This window comes from Coptis chinensis, chromosome 9 (genome assembly GCF_015680905.1).
Source record: "Coptis chinensis isolate HL-2020 chromosome 9, ASM1568090v1, whole genome shotgun sequence".
In the NCBI taxonomy this organism is placed as follows: domain Eukaryota; kingdom Viridiplantae; phylum Streptophyta; class Magnoliopsida; order Ranunculales; family Ranunculaceae; genus Coptis; species Coptis chinensis.
In genome coordinates, this window is record NC_141464.1 from 58,936,497 (window position 1) to 58,958,092 (window position 21,596).

Consider the following 21,596-nt stretch of genomic DNA (forward strand, 5'->3'; position numbering starts at 1 on the left):
TGTGGTTGTAAGTGCTGAAACCTTAGTCCGCGTATATCTCGTATATTCTTTATAAAACATTTTTTACTCGTCGTTTGAGTGAGTGTAATCCTATGGAGCGAATATACAATTTTCTTTTTCTTTATTTTACATGTCTTTGTCAAAATAGTTGTTTTTCTCCGTTCTCATTATGAAAGCTTTTTGATACATCAATAGTTATGTGATTTTCAAAAATGAGCAATGGATTCCACATAGACCAGCCCTTAGAAGTACGCAATCTCCATTCTTCTAAGGGTGGTTTGAGGATCAGTTATGTGTTATTAAGGGTCACCCATATCACCATGCACTTTTTGTCTCAGCTTAAACCATATAGATACCAATTATCCCTTACTCACCAACATATCATCACATCAACCATCAAATTCATTTAGACAAGGACAATGTACCAACAACAATCATAACAGAGCATTGGTTCACGTCCCATTTTAACCAGAACTACCAAAATCCACCAAAGAGACCTAGTTCTACCACCCACTATTGTCCAATTAGCTAAACCCTTACACTATGTCTTGCGTAGTAAACCCCCTAACACACATAATTGAAGCCACAGTCTGACTAGATTGAGTTCAATAAAGAGCCAACATGAAAGTTGCCTGAGATCACCTAGTATGGTTTGTTTTCAAAAACTAGCATTAAGAATCATAGCTTTTGAGTACGAGTTCTTTACAACATCTCTCCACAGTTTTCAAAACCAGAGGATATAAAAATGAAAATTATACGCCCCGGAGTAACCAAAATGATACCGGATCAATGTATAATTTTATCTTCTTGTCAAAAACTCTATATGGTTAGAGATATCTTTAGATTGAAAAAAAAAAAAAAAAAAAAAAAAAACACACACACACACACACACACACACACACACACACACACACACACACACACATTTCATATGTGTCTGTATAGATAGTTGTTTACATACTTTACATTTCTAACTTTTTAGTATAATAATAATCATGTATACATGTTAAAATTTATGCATTTCATATATGTTTTTAAAAATACAAAAACCCAAAAAGATTTTATAGTAAAATAAATATCCCTAGTATAATAAACCATGTATTTCTCGTTATATATCAACAACCCATGCCCCAAACTTATTTGGGGGTGACATATTTTCATCATGAAAAATAGAATACATGTGTATCGCCATTTTTGCTCATGTTTCTATGGTAATCTCTTTCCTTATCTCTTCATACTTTGAGGATCGTACAAAGCATACTATTTGGGGGTGGTATAGTAACATTTTGCAAAAACTAGATATTTTCTATATAATAATATATTTCTTCATTTCTAAAAAAATCGATAAAGACCAAAAATATTTTTTCGTTTAGTATTAAAAAGTCTTGTTTCATTTTTCTATGATGAATAAGAAGTTTAGAAGTCTCATTATAGCAATAGAGTAAGGACTTATTCTTCTTAATTTGACTAATATACGTACAATAGTTTCTGCATTTTTTCATGAATGGCATGCATCAGCACTTGTTTGTATATAGCAGTGAGTTTCCAAAGCCAAGGTTAGAACAATTAAATTCCATATCCTGTGAGAATCTAGCCAAAAGCCTCATCTGAATGATTATTAAGTGATGACACAAAGGATATCCGGATAAAAAGACCACACGTCCACTTGTTTGATTATCATGTCATATCCTATGAGGGAATTTAGTCCCTTTTTGGATCGATATAGCCAAATAAATGTTAAAAACCCAAAAATATAGTTTTCCTCTTGTTACCCCTCTTGAGGCTTCACCCTTTCTAAAAGCCTTTTTATTCTTCACCAATAATTCTTAACCCGTTACAACACACAATAAAAAGCTTACCCAACTGATGAGTTGAGAACTAGATGGATATCAGAAAAAGAGAAGAGAATACCTTATACAAAAACATAACAGTTATTTGCTTCAGAAAGAAAAAGAAAGACCCATCAAAAACAAAAACTCTAAAAAAATCCGAAAGAGTAAAAAATCGAATCTCCCAAAAGTTCAAAATCAAAATGAGATGATATCAGAAACAAAAGCAAAGTTAGAACTCCTAAAATTCAAAATCATATGGAGTCACAAAGCCAAAAAGCTAAAAGAATGTATCAGAATTCGGAAGCAAAAGACCAGAACGAGGTTCTTTTCTTGTTACAAGTATCTTGAAGACCCAGTTTCTTAAATTATCATATTTTGTTTTTCCCTTCCTTTTTCTTTCTAAACCATCACCCTAGCCCCGTAACTCCTAATAAAATACCTTTAGCTCGATTAGGAATAGGATGGTGTGATAGTAAGTGGCAAGCGTGATCAATCGACATCGGTTTCCTTGGACGTCATTTGAGTATGCGAGGAATATAAGTGCTCACTGCAATTGAGAGAATAAACCTTGAGTGAATCTATTAGAGAGTTGTGATTGCAACACACCCCTGTGAGAACCCACCTTAAATAAGCTCTCCAAAAGCCTCGAAAATGACCCTGCTTTTGCATTTCATTGCTCATGTTTTGCGCATTTATCTTTAGATGATTAAATTACTGTATATATGTTATTCTAAGTTCAAAGGAGCTTGTCCTTATTCCCCGCTAATGAGATGTATGAACTTCTTAGAATAAATAAGGAAACAAGACCCTTTATACTAAATAGAAGAAGTTTGTGAGTACCTTCACTAGAAATCTCTCATGAGGCTTAAAGCTCATCCACTAGGGAATTTCTAGTGGTTTAAGGCTCTGTTACATATGGTCAATGCAATCGCACTCTGCGAAACAAGATTAGTATAACTGATAATAAATCACTCATTTATGATCTTACTTTTTTTTTTTTCTCTCATCCTTGCTTGAGGACAAGTAAGATGCTATTTGGGGGTGGTGATTAGCTCCTAAATGTGCGTTTTATTACCAGTATATTGCTGCATTATAGTCCCTCTTATGCTTAACGAAAAGACAACTCATAGCTTTTATTACCTTTTTCATGTTAAGGAGTATTTCAAACCACTTATCATAAAAGCTACGTCTTAGCACCAAAAGGAGCCTTAATCACACTTATTATGAAGAACAGTAGCTACTATGGAAAAGTGCTAAAAAAGTCAACCAGTCAAAGTCAATGGTCAAAGTCAAAGGTCAAAGCCCTCAATTTAGAAGACCAGATATGGAGGCCCTTATCTCAAATTATGAAGTCTTTCTCCCTAAACCTACCTTGGTCATGAATAAACCAAACAGCAAAAGCAAAAGTGAAAGTGTGAGGTGTCTACTTTGTAATGGAGAAAGGCAAATCTGTAAAAGGCAAAAGTAGGGGTATATAAGCAAAAATCAAGGAAGAGAGAAGCCATCTATTGTCTTAGGATCCAAACCATTTGGTTTGTTTAATTTCTTGTCCTGTTTTTCAATTCATGTTTTTACTTTCTTATTGTTTTATTTTATTTCAATCAATATTGTTTACTTGTTTATTGTTTTAATCTTCAATCTTGTTTACTTGCTTTTATTTTTTTCAATCTTCAATATTGTTTGTTTGCTTTTATTTCAATGTTTTAATCAATCTTTCCCTTCATGTTTTCAATTCATTTCAATACAATAATCAAAGGTTTCAAGTTTCCATTAGCTTAGAACTATTCTAATCCTACGAGGGTATACCTTTCTTCTTCACATCTCCCTCACTCAAACTTTAAACAATTTAGGATGAACCTCAAGTCTTAATCTAACTTTTTGAAGTATACTCACTACAATCTAAAACTTTCAAATGGCGCCGCCGCCATGGATTGAAGGAGTGAGAGTGATTGGTTGAGAATATAAAAAGGGAGCATCATTCTAATCTCTCCATTTCAATTTTTTTTTCAATTTTTCATCATTTTATGTTATTATTTCTCTGTACTGAGATACTTTTTTACAAATCAGGTTGTGGGACAACGAAGCTGGAAAGGAGCTGAAGACACACAAAAATCGACGACCGTTCACGGGCGACCGCCCAGGCACCTCCAGTGAAAGGTGTCCAATTTTGTTGCAGTCTAGTTGATTTGTGAAGAACAGTTGTACTCCAAACCCGTATTTTATAATAGAGTAGGAGAAAACAGTAGAACTTGTTTGTAATAGTTAGTGATAAAAAGAAAAACGAAAAAAAATTAGAGAAAATTGGTTTTTGATTGATTTCTTATGATGAACATGAGTTAAACTTGGTTTAAGTTTCATACTTACTAAAGGATTAGAGTTTTAATGGCCTTGGGAAGTTCAAGTGTGTGAGACAAGTTGTGGATCATAGCTCACACACTATGGATCAACTTGGTAATCAACACTCTAATTCCATTTAACTCTAGTTAATCTATGTGATTAATCTAAAACTAGTTAACTAGATTGGTATAAATCTTAGTTTAGTTTTAAGTTTGAGCCTTAAATGCAAATAGACACTAAAACAGGTTGAGAGAATAATAAACACCAAAAAGTAGAAAACAAAAACTAATAATTGTCGAGAGAATAAAACTAAAAAAAAAAAAAAAAACATAAACCAAACCTATTATTGCAAGCAATTAATTACTTGCAATACAAGACTATGTCAACGAGCCTTTTGAAACTTGCATCAACTATTGATTAGTGACACTTAGAAAAACATGAAAGCTGTAATGTAATATTGAAGACACGAAATACCTTAGCTTTAATTACTTTTTTTTCATAGATATTCCTAAATATTCAATACAAAAAAGGAGAACTTTCACATAATTTATATCATGAGTTTTCTGTTACATGTGTTACTGTGCTAGTTAGCTTAATTGGTAAAACCTTTGGGTGATGAATTGATGATACAAGAGAGAGAGTTGTGGGGTTTGAATATGCCTCGTTTAAAACAGGCTTACCAATAACTTATTTTATCCAAGTAGTAAAAAAATCTCCCTCCCTCTCTATCCTATTTCAAAATTTTATCAATTAGGACATTTTTGCCCCTTTAACTTTTAAATCTCTCGTTTGGGGGTTAAATGTAAAATAATAATGTATAAAACTTCAGTATAAATCCATTTAGCCACTTTAGGCAGAAACAATTCCATCCTTCAAACAACTGATATTTGAACGTAGTGTTAAGCATTATATTGATGTTAACTCTAATTATTTGGCAAGTAATCAAGCCTTCATTTCTTGTGTTCGTTATTATTACGAAGTTTTTAACTGTGTCTGAACTAGTACAGTAGCAAAAGTAAACTTCTCCTTTACCATTACAAGTAGCAAGAAAGTGGAGCACATTGTCATGGAGCTTGTGACTGAAAACTAGTTGTTCCAACATACCTCAGGTAAACTTTTGTCCCTTTGAATAAACTCTTTATCAAAAATAAGTCTACCTCTCATTTTATGTAGGGTAAGTATACTAGTTTAATGAATCGCCAAGGCCAGCTTGTCTGAGTGTCTTTGGTTATGTTGAGGAAGTGTTTGATCATTTGAATGCAAAGGTTTTTATGGATATGAACATAGGTGTTCTTGTGAGCTCATTGATTTGGATTTATTGAGTAATGGTACAACAATCAACAGGCAATATGAGTTTTAATGGATGGAGGAGAATTTGAAAATGAATTGATGTAGTATTATTAGGAAACGCCCCCCAATATGTGTTTCACAAGTTACTGGTTACTTTTTAATCAACAAACTATGAAATGCCTTTTCGTTTTGAGGCGTTATGGTCGTAGACTTGCAGGACACTAGTTCTCAAGACTCAAGCTCAAGTTATACATTTATTAGAAACTACAGAAATATTTTTTTTAAAAGAACAAAAAACCCAAGAAAATTGGTGGGTAGGAGAACCTAGAACCGAAACAATTTCGACCAAGACATCAAATCAATTCTGTATGGTTCCCTACAGACGGCGCCAATTGTGTGATGATTTTTCCTAATCTAGAAAAGCAAGTATTTTGTTGACGATCAAAGAACAAGTAGAAGTATTGAATCAAGAAGAAGAAGACCGAGATCTAGAAGATGATGAGTTGAACCACGCTCTTCAATGGTTCCCTACATATCCTGTGAAGAGGAATCAAAATCAAAATGTAGTTTAACTATTCTATTTATAAGAATAGATTAGGTTTCCCATAATTACTTGTGAGCTAAGTAATTAGTGTTTTACTAGGAAACAATCTCTTGTTAAGGCTTATCCAGACTCTTCTAGAAGTTTATGTTTCCTTTTATTGACTTAAACAACAAAGAAACATGTTCAGGTTCGGATTGGGAGTTGGAGTTCTGAACTAAGTAGTTCCGGATTTTTGGGGTTCCTAGTCAGGAAGGGGTTCTCTGAATCAACTAGTCCAACCAGTTCCAAACCTCCAGTTCTCCGAGCCTACTACTCCAACCAATTCCGAACCTCCTCTTCTTATTTCACTTCCGAACCTAGGAAGTGAAAGGACTTGGACTTGAAGTGTATTCTGGTACTTTCTACCCACACCAAGACCATATCCGAGCCTTAAGAAGATGTTGCCACGTGTTACATATTTATTTGCTAAAATATGTACACACAGATGCCCGACATTTTTCTTCATGGGTTGTAACTCAAATCCTTGAGGAAAAATGGTAAAAGTGTAGGTAAATGTCGCATACAAAGCTGCCCATAAAAAATAGTGCAATGTGCCTCTATTTTCTTTTTGAAATTTATTGGCAAAATTTTGCATTACTTCAGTGCAAGGAATTGTAAATCCAGACTTGCCATAACCATGCCTCAAACCTTATATATTAGCCCGAGCTTTATATATTAGGAGCTAGCACAACTGCACAAGGAATTGAAATCTGTCAAGTCTGGACATCCCAAGTCTTACAATGATCCGGACTTGGACATTAGGAACATGATGAAACCCAGACTTGTCATGCTTTATCATGGCCCAAGCCTGAGCAAATCAACACATTTTAAGCTAAGGAATTAAAATTAGTAAAATTCAGACTTGTCATGCCTTATCATGACCCGGACTTGAGCAAATCATCACATGTCAAGCCATAATCACTCATCTGGAGCAGTTCGCTTCGACTGCCAAAATTCAATCTATACTCGTAATATTTCATGCCATTGTGTTGAAATGTTGACAATATGTGACACTGAAATTTCAAAGGCTTTTGTAATGACCCATGACATGTCAATCCCAAACCATTCATCCGGAGCTGAACTTTGTTGAGTACAAGGTACTGAACGTGGTCACATGAGCCAGACTTGAATTTTACTTGCTGCCCTGTATGAAGCTTGATCAATTCCTTATTTCAATTCCTAGCTTGAACGTGAAGCACACACCTACCACTATGATCATGAAAAGGAATTCCTTACTTGGTACTGCTTGCTTAGCCATGGCCTCCCTAACTATTAGCCTTCATATAAAAAGTGTCCTATTTCACAATATCTTAAAAAGTAAAAATCTACTTTACAACCTTACTGCCACCCTTAATACCACGTTTATGCTTGTTGTTGGAGATTTTCTCCCACTTCTAATTCAAAGGAACTAATTTATATTATTTCTCCACCAATTTTGATCAAGAATAGGAAACAAAGTTTTGTTCTTGTGCACAAATCCATTTTGTACGTCTTGATTTGCAATCTTGTTAGAGCTTGATTTTTGCTTCATCTAATGATTTATCTCTTTTCCATGTCATATAAAGAAAACTTCAAGCTTGCCATCAATGGCCACTTCTTCATCTACCATATCCGATAACTCGTGTCTGACGTTAGCAACTAACTGAGTTGTCACTTCATGGCCAATCACAAGGTTAACCAGTTCCGACTTTGCCAATTGATTGCACACTACCAATTTCGATGACCTCACCAATCCGTTTGACTTTTTCAATTGTCGATGTAGTTCCGGATATGTCAAATTACAATGCAATTCGGATAGGCCGGGTACTGTAGTTGACAATGCAGTTTCGAATTCTTTTGTCCACAAAACAGTTTCGGGGTTGTTACTCGAGAGAGCAGTACCGAATTTGGACTTCATGTGTTCCTTATTAGCTAGGAAGTTGAAATTCCGAACGTGGAGTTCCAGACTTTCTAGGAAGTGGAGTTTTGAACTTAGACAAGTTCCGAATGTGGAGTTCCAAGCAAGCTAGGAAGTGGTGCTCCGAATTTGGACAAGTTCTGAACGTGGAGTTCCTGACTAGCTAGGAAGTTTATGCAAGGCGATAGATCAATAGCTCTCAATACTCACAACCAAGAATAGACAATCTCTATTCTGTTTAATTAATCAAATCAAAAACTAACTTTCCAAAACCCTAACTAAGCCATGATATAGGCATTCCAAAATACTTACGAAAATAAAAGGACTGGACTTTTGCATTGCTACACGCACAAGGCCATAACTACTGAAATAAAACTAACACCCGAAACTTAAAACCAACTCTGATAAGCTTATTCCACTGTTGCATTGCATTGCTCTGACAGGGATGATACTGCATCATTTTTCCCTTCTTGGAAGAAATTCGACCTCGAATTTGTAATATCATCACCCGACGAATCATCAGCATGAAAAGAACGAAGGTGCTTCACATTAAAGACATCGGAAGTGCGGATATGGCTCGGTAACTGCAACTGGTAGGCATTAGGATTGATCTTGCGAATCACTTCGAAAGGGCCAATTTTACGAGGACCTAGCTTAGTGTAAGTACCAGCAGGAACACGATCCTTAGTAAGGACAGCCTACACGAAATCACCTACTTCAAAGGTAACAACCCGACGGTGTTTATGAGCAGCCGCCTTATACTTGGAATTAGAAGCAACTAAATGTTACTGGGCAGCGCACTGGATCTCATGAATCTGCGTAATAAACTCATCCACCGTCCTATGAATACGAGTTAAATTCGGAATAGGAGCAAGGTCAATAGGAGAGCGAGGATTGAACCCATAGACAATCTGGAAGGGGCTACACCTTGTACTGCGATTGACAGAGCGATTAAATGCGAATTCTGCCTGAAATAGTTCATGTTCCCACTTCTTCACATTATTACCAACCAAACCACGAAGAAGATTACCCAAAGAATGGTTCACCACTTTAGTCTGCCCATCCGTCTAAGGGTGATATGCACTACTAAAATGTAGTTCAGTGTGACACAACTTCCACAAACTCTGCCATAAATGGCTCAAAAACTTCGTATCTCTATCCAACACAATCGATTCAGGCAGGCCATGAAGACGATAAATATCACTAAAGAAAAGCTGATCCATATTCATAGCATCAGTTGTCTTCTTACACGCAATGAAGTAAGCCATTTTGGAAAACCGGTCAACAACCACAAACATAGAATCCATACCCCACTGAGTTCTAGGCAAACCCACAACAAAATCCATACTAATATCAACCCAAGGCCGAGAAGGAACAGGCAACATCATATATATAAACCGGCATTGGTTGGATTGCCCATAGCCACCTGACAAATACGACAATGATCCACAAACCGGTGCACGTCCTTAGTCATGCTAGGCCAGAAATAAGAATAAGAAATCAGCTGATAGGACTTATCACGCCTAAAATGTCCCTCTGAATGGACCTCCTGAATAATTTTCAAGCAAAAACTACAATCCGGAACACATAAACGACAACCCTTAATCAAACAACCATCATGCAGAAGATAATCTGAGCGCTTACCAGCTTGTATATCTGCCAAGATAGGAGAAAAGAAGGGATCGTCAGCTATAAGCTCACGAAAACTATCAAAACCCACCACCTGTGTCCGCATAGTAATCAACAAAGAGACACGCCTACTCAGTGCATCTGCCACCCGATTCTGAGCCCCAGATGTATGCTTCAGAACAAATGTAAAATCCTGCAGGTAACTAGACCAATGAAGGTGTCGAGCACTAACTTTATCCTGATTCCCAATATGTTTCAAAGCCTCATGATCCGTATGCAACATAAACTCGTTGTGAATTAAGTAGTGTTGCCAATGTTTAAGCGTTTGAAGGATAGCATAGAACTCCAAATCATAAGCATAGTAATTCTGTCGTGCACCTGTCAACTTCTCGCTAAAATAAGCCACAGGCCTACCATTCTGAGACAGAACCGCTCCAATGCCAACCTTAGAAGCATCGGTATGAACCTCAAAAGGGATCGAGAAGTCGGGTAAGGCAAGGATAAGAGCGATGATCAGTTTCTGTTTGATCAACTGATAACCGTAAAAATAGTAGAATCCTAAATATTAATGTTAACAACACTAATACGTAATCCTACCGTTCTTACGTTTAAATCAATTCTTCTTACTCTCAAAACATAATCATGCAATATAATGAGTAAGGATTTGTTCCACTCTTAACTGTCTAGACTTAAATTGAATTCAACTATTCAAACCCAAAAGGAACAATGGTGAGAGTAATGATTTGATGTGAAATTTCTATACTACCATTCCCAACACAAGAACAATAATAAGAACATGTCATTATGGAATAAGTAATTAACTTTATAAATCTAATAGAACAATAAGAACAAGATATGATTGAATGAATAACAACTACTTATTAATCTAATGAACAATAAAAACAACGATTCAATACTCAAGAAATAAACTAATTAATTAATGTAAAACTAAATAATGTAAAACTAGATCTAGAACTAAGGTTTAATGGCTACTTTTCTTATCCTAACCTAATTTATTTTCTAACCTAACTATCTACCCTTAACAAAGAGCTAAGCTTTTGTTTTTATACTGTCAGATCCAAAAATCGTGCATGGGCTTGGAGCCATGTTTTGGGCCGGAAAATCGGGCCCAAAACCCAATTTCTTTAGTCCAAAATGGGCTCTTCAATTGCAATTGGCTTCGACAAACATTTCGTCCACTTCTTCTCTTCTGATTGGGTCAAGGCTTGGACCATTGAAAAGCTCTTTCTGAGTCGGTCGTTTTGACATAAGATACTCCCAATTCCGAGGTCTGAGTCCAAAGATACGGCCTTCGGAAGTTCTGCTGACTTGTGCACTATTTCTGCCCGTGTTGACTTTTCAGCTTTTGACCGGGCTTTACAAAGGCTTTGTCTCCTTGAATCTTGGCCTTTATTCACAGTACTCCTTAGCAACCGACCTTTGCTCCTTTATCTCGCTAAAGTGACACATTTCTGCACATAATGGACTTTGAAGCCTGAAATGCATAAAAACACGTAATCAGTATTAACTCTTAATTATTACTCACATAATTGGTCTAAAAGTATGATGGTTAAGGGGTTAAAACTACAGTTTTGGGCTTTTATCATCAACTCAAAGCTTGTCTCAGCCGCATTAGTCCACACAAAGGCACCCACTCGCATACAAGCAGTAATTGGTGCTGTCACAATGCTGAAATTAGGAATAAAACACCTATAAAACGAGGCAAACCCATGGAAGCTGCGGCAATCATGCAAACTGGTAGGACGAGGCCACCGCCTAATAACACCCACTTTCTCTTCATCCACCGAAATGCCATCCTTGGAAACAACATACCCAAAGAAAAGAACTCGGTCCACACAAAAAGAACACTTCTGAGGTGTGGCATATAACCGTGCTCCGTGCAAAATAGCAAAAACATCAGGCAACTGCCGTAAGTGCGTTTCCAAATCCTTAATGTAAATCAGAATGTCGTCGAAGTAAACAACAACAAAGTTGCCAATGAAAGGCTTTAACACCTGATTCATTACTCGCATGAAGGTACTAGGTGCATTGGAAAGTCCAAAGGGCATAACCATCCACTCAAACAACCCCTCCCGAGTCTTGAATGCGGTTTTCCACTCATCCCTAATCCGTATCCTTATCTGATAGTAACCACTCTTCAAATCCAGCTTAGTGAACACCATTGCCCCGTGTAACTGATCTAACAAGTCATCCAGTCGAGGTATTGGGAAACAGTATTTGATAGTAATTTTGTTAATGGCGTGGCTGTCCACACACATACGACAAGTGCCATCTTTCTTTGGTGTTAAAGGGTGGGACAGGACACTGAGGGCTAAGGCTATCCCTGATATGCCCCTTCTCCAGTAATTCCGCCACCTGTCGCTTGAGTTCCTCATGTTCTTTAGGGCTCATGCGATAATGAGGGCAATTTGGCAGACTAGAACTAGAGACGAAGTCGATGTGATGTTGGATGTCCAGTAGAGGTGGTAATCCCTTGGGTAAATCAGCAGGGAACACATCTTGGAAATCAGCCAACACACCCTTAACACATTCAGGGACGTCACCCACAAATCCACTGGCTTGGCCCAAGAGCAAGAACACGACACCTGAATCAGCCATCTCTGCTTTAAAGCCACGCCGAGACAACAAGGCTGCCGAGTTACTGTTTATAGCACTCGGTTTAGTCACAATCTCCTTGCTCGGCATCAATACAATCCAAACTGTCTCAACCAAGAAGCTATATGTATTAAGGCGGCCATCATGTACCGCACTCCTGTCAAATTGCCATGGTCTACCCAACAGTAGGTGACATGCATCCATCAGAACCACATCACACCAAACCTTGTCCTTATACTTAACACCAATCGAAAAACTAACCAGGCAACATTTAGATACAGTTACCTCCGTAGTCTTACTCAACTAGGACAGAGTATATGGCTTGGGATGTTTTTCAACAAGTAACTTCAACTTCTTGATAGCATCTTCAGAAATCACATTCTCATAGCTTCCAGAATCAATGACAAGCCGATAGACCTTCCCCCCAATTGTACAGCTAGAATGGAAGATGTTGGTGTGCAACCACCCCATCACCACTCTCCCCCTTTGGGGAAAAACAGACCCGACGTACTACCAACAGCTCACCATGAACAACCTCCTCTGTCTGTTCCTCATCACCCACATCAAAAAGAGGATTGTCAAAATCGTGCAGCTATTCCTCAGTCGTCTATTCATTAGCATCCGTAAACAAATTTTGCTTTTTACAAGCCGAAGCAATGTGACCCTTTTCCCCGCAGCTGAAACATGTTGTCTCCTTGAACCGCGGATTCCCACCTGGCACAGTTAGAACTCTATTTGGCATCCCAACAATAGGCCAAGAATTTGTAATTGGATTAGTAAATCCACCCCTTCGTGAAAACTATTTCTCAAGGCACAAAGCACACAAATAGGCTTCAGAGACTGACCATGGGTTGAATAGGTTAAGTGTGTCTTGAAAATTCTGCCGCAACCCTCCAATATAACGGTGAACCAGTTGTTCATCATTCTCCATTAACTCTGCCCACACGACTAACTGATTAAACTCCTGTGTATATTCATCAATGGATCGAGACCCTTGTCGAAGGCTTTGGAGGCGATTGTACAGATCGCGCTTATAGTTATATGGTAAGAAAGCCGCACGGATATGTTTCTTTAGCTTATCCCAAGATGCGATTTTGGTCTTATCTTGATGGTTTCTCGTGGCTTTCACCTGTTGATACCATGCAGAAGCCCTTCCCCGGAATCTCGTGACCACAAGGGGAACCCATTTGTTCTCAGGTACCTCTTTGAACTCAAGAATCTCCTCCACTGTACAGATCCAATCAATAAGTTCATCTGGTTGCAGATTACCCTGAAACTCAGGAATTTCCACTTTGATGCCAGATTCCCAACGCCTATTTTCATGGTTCACTTGTCGAACTATAGGAACAAAAGGATTAACATCCTCCTCACCGCTATCCTCTTCCTCTGTGTCTGGAGAAGAAGAACGATGGTGGCGCTTTCAGGCTGCAGCTGGAGAGCTGCCAATTGGGCGGTGAGCGCATCAACTTGCTGTTGGAGATCGGCCACACGATCTCGCTCATACACATCTTCAAAGAGATCCATCCTCTGACCTCTCCCACGACCGGCTGCTATGCGTCTCGCTTGAGGCATGATGTCAGGAAGTCTTATGGCTCTAATACCAGATTATGCAAGGCGATAGATCAATAGCTCTCAATACTCACAACCAAGAACAGACAATCTTTATTCTGTTTAATTAATCAAATAAAAAACTAACTTTCCAAAACCCTAACTAAGCCATGATATAGGCATTCCAAAATACCTACGAAAATAAAAGGACTGGACTTTTGCATTGCTACACGCACAAGGCCCACAACTATTGAAATAAAACTAACACCCGAAACTTAAAACCAACTCTGACAGGCTTATTCCACTGTTGCATTGCATTGCTCTGATAGGGCTGATACTGCATCAGAAGTGAAATTTTGAACTTGGACAAGTTTCGAATGAGGAGTTCCAGACTAGCTAGGAAGTGGAGTTCCTGATAAGGAATAGAGGGGCACTCGCCCTTGGTCTGTTCTCCAAAAAGGGGCACACACCCTATGAGTTATCTTATGACGAGTTTATTTCATTTGGTAGTTTCGGGCCCTTGTTTTGGTCCATATTTTCAGGTATGTTTTAGGTCGCCTATATAAGGCCATTTTGAGAGGGACTTCTTGTTTATTTATTTTATTTTATCGACTCTTGGTTAAAGATTGACTTTTATCGATTGTTTGATAGCTAACGCTGCACCACTCCTACATCAGTTCCTTACTAGCTAGGAAGTGGAGTTCCGAACTTGGACAAGTTTTGAACGTAGAGTTCCAGACTAGCTAGGAAGTGGTGTTCCGAACTTGGATGAGTGCCGAACATTGAGTTCTGACTAGCTAGGAAGTAGAGTTATGAACTTGGAAAAGTTTCGAACGTGGAGTTCCTGATTAGTCGGTCCTGCAATACTAGTCAATTCCGAAGATCTAACAACTCTTTTTAGAGTTTCATTTCCATTCCATAGGAAGTGAGTTGATCTGGAAGTTGGCTCAAAGTATATTATGGTACTTCTTACCCACACTTGCGCATTATCCAATTACTACGGAAGTGTTGCCACGTGTCTACTCCTTATTAACATAAATAGTTTTGTCTGCTTCCTATTTGTATAAATATGTATACACAATACACAAACCATTATTCAGCATCAAGATACTGGGGATAGAAGTTAGAATCAAGAAGTTACATAATGTCTAAATTTAGTAAGCTGAATAATTTGTTTTTTAATGTTGTGGTGAAGTTTAGAAGACAGTTTTTATTCATGCTCTCAAGGACTTTAATGGAGTGCTGGTAACTTGAAGACAACAAATTGGGGATGGGTTGGTGGAATTATTTTCAAGAAACTATATATTCTGTGAAATCTGCTCACAGTTCAAAAAAATTCAGCATAGAGGCTTCCTTGTCTTTAAGATGAAGACAAACTGGAACTCCTCAATGAAGTTCTTCCTGAATGAAGCTTCCATGACAATGTTCTCCTGGATAATGAGTTCTTTATAAGGTTAAAGGTCACAGGAATAGGGAATCCAAGTTTCTTTCTCCAAGAGTTGACATGCAAAAAGTAATTGGTCCTTGATCCGAGAAGTCTTGTCAAAATTTAGTTTTCTTGCACTATGGATTAATAAAACTATTTTTGTGTTGAGAAAGTGCTTTTTTCCTATTCATCGTAATGGTGCTGCCAATGGTCATTTCAAGCCAAGGGTATTTGATTGGATGAGCCTCTAAGTCCATACTTGTTCATTCTTTACTCCGAGATGTTATCTCTCAATTTCATTTTCAGAGGCAAGGTAAAATTCAGGGATGTAAGCTTGGCAGATATGTCAACGTGTTTCACATTTAATGCACGCTGATGATTTATTGGTGTTTACCTGTTTGGGAAATGTGATTTGAAGAGAAACTAAACAAGCTGCGTGAAGATAATTGTCAACTTTCTAGTGTGACTATCAGTAGAGCAAATCTCAAATTATACCTCATCCCAAATTTCGTGGGGGACTGGTTTATTTCTCGAGAATTCCACAAACACCTTACCATCCTACTTAGGAGTTCTTTCTCTTATAGGAAAACGTAGGATTCATGCTTCTCTTGTGGAGAGATTTCAGAAGAAGCATGCAAGGGGAAATTTTTCTGTCAGAACCTGGAAGACTTAGTGGGTGTTTGGTTCTCATTTTTGCAAAAAATTATTTTTTCTTAAAAAAACATTTTTATGAAAAAGTATTTATTCTAAAAAGAGTTTTTCAATAAACATGTTTGGTTGTGATTTTTCTTAAAAACTATTTTATCAAATCAAATTTCGTCATTATGTTTCTCGATATATTTTGACATATCGTGACATAAATCACTAAAGTCTAAAACGACCGGGGAGTTCATTTGCCTTTAGCACCCAAAGTATTTCCTTCAAAGAAAAATAGTTTTTTAACTTGAAAAACAAGTTTTACCTAATTATCATAAAACAAGTTTTTGGGACCAAAAAGTGTTTTTTGGATGAAAAACTTTTTTTTTTAAATAGAAACCAAACACATTTATTTTTTCAAAAAATGTTTTTTCACTAATAAACACTTTTTAGCAATAAATAAATAGGATCCAAACACCCCCTTATCTTCAGTAAATTTTGCTTTGTCTGCGATTCCAAGAATCCAAGTCATGCAATGTCTTGTTCTCTTTTGCCTGCAAAAATTGTTGATCAAATGGAGTTGATCGAAAGAGCTTTCATGTGGAGACATATTCCTTCAGAATGTAAGCTTCATTATTTTCTTGCCAATTGGCACGTACTCCAAAGATAAGTGGAGGTTTAGGAATAAAGGATCTATCAATTGTTACACTAGTATACAGCGAGACGGTGAACGAACTTGCGAATTCTTGGTTTGAAAATAAGAGATGAAAAAGAAAGCTAGGGTTTGAGGCAGGTAATAGAAGATGAGGAGATAAAAACAGGGGGAGAAAGAGATGAATAGAGGAAAGTAGTTTTGTTACTAGAAAGGGTTAAGAGTGGATAACGAAGGAGAACACGAGAGGAAGCGAAGAAGAAGAGTTTTTTAAGGACAGACGTCAAGTCAATGATTTATTTACTCCCAACTCAAGAAACTCTCGTTCGGATAATTACACATTTCTTGCAAAAGGAGTCTTAAATGTTAAAGTTAGAAGAGATGGTTCGAACATGTGGAGGCAGTGTTCTAGTGCAAGGAGATTAGCCCTTATTGGTTCTATGTGGAGTATTTATAATGGCTTGTTAGTGGATTCTTGGAAAAACTGGATTTCTATTTTATCTTATCTACAACGAAACCTCATGGATGTTGTAAAGGTTATTTTTTGTTTCACCTTACAGATTCAAGAAAGAGAGGGAGATGATGTTCATGTGTGGGTTTGACCAAGTTCGTATGGACGAATTGCCTACGTATCAAATTATCTCCTCTCGGGGGACTTGAATCATGTCAGATATAGTTCATCATCATATTTATATAGGCAAGGAGCCCACACCTCGTGCCCTCTTGCTTCAGGTCAGATCCAGGTCTTCAGGTCACTTATGAGCCATGATGGCAAGTTATGAAAAATCAATAAGCTGCGGGCCTGAAGCTTCACTCTTGATGGTTATAATAAAGACATACATTACCAGCCATTATGAAGTGAAAGGAGCGAGCGCTATGAAGGTCGCTTTGGGGTGAGATCGTCTACTCAACTTGAGTCACTTTAAAGCGAGCTCACCGGTCGAGCACGTGAGATTGGTTGGTGGAGATACCGCTCTGGGTGCGAGTTGAATAAGCTACTTGTCTGAGTGGAGTCACTATGAAGCGAGCTCTGAGGACGAGGATACTAGGTTGGTTGGTAGTTCTATATATATTGGACACGTGTGTGATATTCATTGGATGTGAATATTACTCCCTCACACAGCCCCATCTCAGTAGATAGCTCTTTGCGAAGGAGCGATCTGTTGAGAGAGAACGATATCACGTGTTAAACACATATGAGGATGTGAATGGTCTCGCGCATAAATAGCCACCGACCTATCTCATCAGATCGTTTAAGTAGTGAACGGCAACCTGACGTGGGTTTTAAGTGGCACGTGGTACGGCTGATTTGAAACGTTTTAGCTGAACCGCCTCGTTTTGTGGGGAGACATGGCACGCTAGGGCTAAATGAAATGATTACATTTCTTTGGGAAATGAACCGGTGGCTTGCCTTATATGCCTAGAGAACTGAATGGTTTGTCACTTTGCACCCTACTGAAAAACGAAAGTGTAAGGTTAATTTCTCTTCTCTGCCATTTTTGCTTTGCGATTATTTTCTGCTGGTTTTTCTATTAGTTTGTGAGGTCGTTGGTGGTTGTCACTTGTTGGTGTTAACTTGTGAAAGGAGAGGAAGTATGTCTTACTCCAATGATACTCGATCTGATGAGATTCGAGACGTTTCGTTGAGTGAGGAAGTTGAAGAGGTTGATTCTGAATTTGTGGTCGCGGTGGCGAGCAGCTCTAGATGCTGTGAAGGTTCCTCTTCTAGTGGGCTGCCCCCTAGAAATGTAGATAAGTGTGCTCTGGAAAGTTTTGGTGAATTGAAGGACGTTTGTGGTATAGATGTTAGCGACCTAGAGATACATGAAGTAGGGGATGACGCTGACGCTTTAAGTAATACGTACATCCCACAGGGATATGGGGTGGTAGTTTGTAAGGGGCAATTGCGAGCTGGTATGAGAATACCATTCTCGCCACTTGTTTGTAATTTTTTGAACTTCTGTATGAAGTCACCTTGCCAGTTCGTTGGCAACACTTGGCGTTTACTGAGGGTATTCGTGTTGAATGAAAGGTTGGGGTACCGTGTTGAGGTTGCTAATATTATTGAGCACTTCACTGTGAAGCGATCTCGTGCCAATAATTTTAGTTTGCAGACGTTGATGGGGAAGTCGAGCGTTCTGGACGGTGTGAGCAACGAGCCTTGGGATAGAAGGCCGTTGTTGTTAATTGGAAATTACTGTGCTAGTGGGTTTGCAATTCATACTAGGGTTTGCAATTTTTCTGGTATGTTTTTATGTCCTTTGTTGTATACTGAGAAGTACTTGTTTGTTTTGAACTGACCTTGGGACTGTTTGTTTTGCAGAGGTCGCAGTTGCCGGTCATACTGAACGTGGCGTGATCGAGAGATTCGCTAAGCTTAGCCGAGCTAAGAAGCAAGAGAAACTTCCTGAGGTAGCTGCTTTCTTTGTGGAAAGGGGAGGTCGTGGGATAAGGCTCAAGTGGAGGAGTCAAAAGAAAAGGGCTCGTGGTCAGGTCGATAGTGAATCTTCTAGCAAGTTCATCATGAATAAGGAAGATAGTGGTGTTCTAACCAGGGAGCAAAAGAATAAGAGCCGGAGTGGGCCGCTGAGGCCTGTTAGAGGTGCTAGGCCTTTTGGGGGTGATGGTGGGATGCCCAGGCTTAGTGGTGGGAAGGGTCACCATTCTGGTTCTGATCCTACTCCCCGGGAGCAAACCAGGAGGCGGGCGGCTGCTCTGGTATGGTGGATGTAGATGAACTGAGAGTTGTAGCTCGTGAACTTGGAAGTTTGTAAAAAAGAAAGGTTGTTGCTGACAAAAGCTCTGATGTTAGGGCATTGGGGAGGCGAGGTGGCGACCTGGGACCTGACTTCGTCTACACTGGGAAGACGGGGAGGAAGCGTGTAGTGAAGCGAACTGACTGCAGCTTTGGGTCGGCACCCATAGCGAACTATCTCCTGGAAGGGATTGTCTTGGAAGGTGAGAAGGAAGAGCTGGACTGCCAGGATTTGGACAAGACTTTGAATACCATGGATATGGCATGCTGTTTGGTAAGCTTTTATCCTTCTCTAGTATTTCCTCTCTTATCGGTGAAAATAACATCGTTGTTCCATTTGTAGTTTCTTGCTTGGTATCATAAACTGAAGCACACGACCCAAGTTATAGAAGGTGTGGAAAATGACGTGAGCAAAATAAATCAGGACCTGTTGAGCTTGCAGCTCACTCGAGAGGCTGAGAGGAAGGAACTGGTTGAATTGAGGAAGCTGCATCAGGATGCTGTGTCCGAGAAGTCGTTGTTGGTCATTTCGATAGTTGACGTGCAAGAAAAACTGGGAGCAGTAACTGAGTACGCCAAGCAATGCAAGTTGGTTGCTCGTCATGCTCAGCCGGTTGATAGGGTTATATACTAAAATAATTACTTTTGTAATAACTCTAATTCTTTATATTTTGAATGAGAATCATATGAGAAAATTTTATGCATATTATATATGTTATTAGTTATATGCATGTGTCTAATACTTTATGTTGTAGATGATATGGTGCGTGGTGACACACAGAAGATCATATCATCAATACTTTATAAAGTATAAGTAATCATTCACAACCTAGATGGATTTGGACAAACCATTGGTACGGTTGTAGTATAATCTGGTATTAGTCTATCTTGACTATAGGATTACACTAGTACACTTTGTGTGTATTGAACAGGACCAAGTGAGGTTGTTTCTCTTTATACTGACTATATAAGAGAACAAACGCCTCCGTTATTATGGATGCTTGTCCTCTTAATCCGGATATAATAACGGGCACTTACATGCATTGTACATTGTTTTAAATCATCAATGAGTGAGATTCATTTGTGAATCAACAAACTCGATGGATTGGGTAATGACATTGTATGTAAGGTGTGATGTTGATTATAGAAGGAATCCATGTCTTGCAAGAAGTCAAGCTGATAATGTCCCCTTGAGGAGCTCTTAAGGATTGTCATGTAAACCGTGCAGGTGGATTTGATCCGACATGACAATGAGGTTGAGTGGTACTACTCAAGGACATAAAAAGTTGATTAATATAGTTGTCAGTAACTTGACTTAATCAACCTGCATTCGATATCTTAAACACGGGGAGATCAACGAGCATATAATATGGAGCCTATAAACGCTGACACATAATTTGGGATTAGGGTGGTAGTGCAACAATGGCCTTTAGTGGAATAAGCCATTTGTTGACGGACTTGGGCCATGTGTTCTGGGTGAACATGGGAAGCCCAAGCCCGTCAGGAGGTCCAACCCTAATTTCTCCTCATGGTCCCTGTTGTAGCTTATAAAAAGAAACATCTTTCTCTGGCCATTTTTTTACACTTAGCTCTCAAGGTTTTACTCAAGCAAAAACAAATCCAAAAATTCGGTTCTAAGGTTGTGATAGAGAAAGAGAGGCCAAGAGAGAAAGAAGAGGTTGGAAGATCGTTGCCCACACAACGTCCACTCTGTGCATAGGAATGCAACAGAAGATCAAGAGGTTGTTGATTTCATAAAGCTTGGATTCTCAGAGATATCAAGTAGCTGATCTAAAAGGTATATTTCTAACCAAACCGTGACACCCCTTATTCCGCTGCGCATGGGTGTTTTGCGGTTCGTAGTAAATCATTCGACGAAACCATAACGGTTCCTACACAGGCATATGACAGAGTGTGCCAAGATTATGCGTCGCTGGAGGAAACGTACTTTGAATTGAAAGGAGAGCATGAACGTGGGGCTCTAGATACAAGTGTGCTTGTCATACATGAAGATGCTAGTAATGCTCCGTCTACCAATACTGCTCCTGCTGATCGAGCTACCGTGCATGCTGAAGATAAGCATGTTACTCCTGATGCTTGACCATCGCTTCCGTATTTCTTCTTCCTTGGTGAGGTTTCTTTAAATGTTTTTTCTAATTTTAGAATTTGTGAGTGGTTGTAAAATAATAGAACTGGTTTCCTGGGCCTACCTGGGCAGTTCGCTTCTTGAAATGGTTGGGGCTCGGCCCAGATACATTAAGAGCTGATAACCTGGGGAAAATTAGGCAGTTCGCTTTATCTATTGCTTTAGTTTTGAGATCGGGATGAACTGGTTTCCACATAAGTTGATGTTCGGTAGCTTTAAAGAATTGGTTTCCTGAGTGTGTTTAGGCAG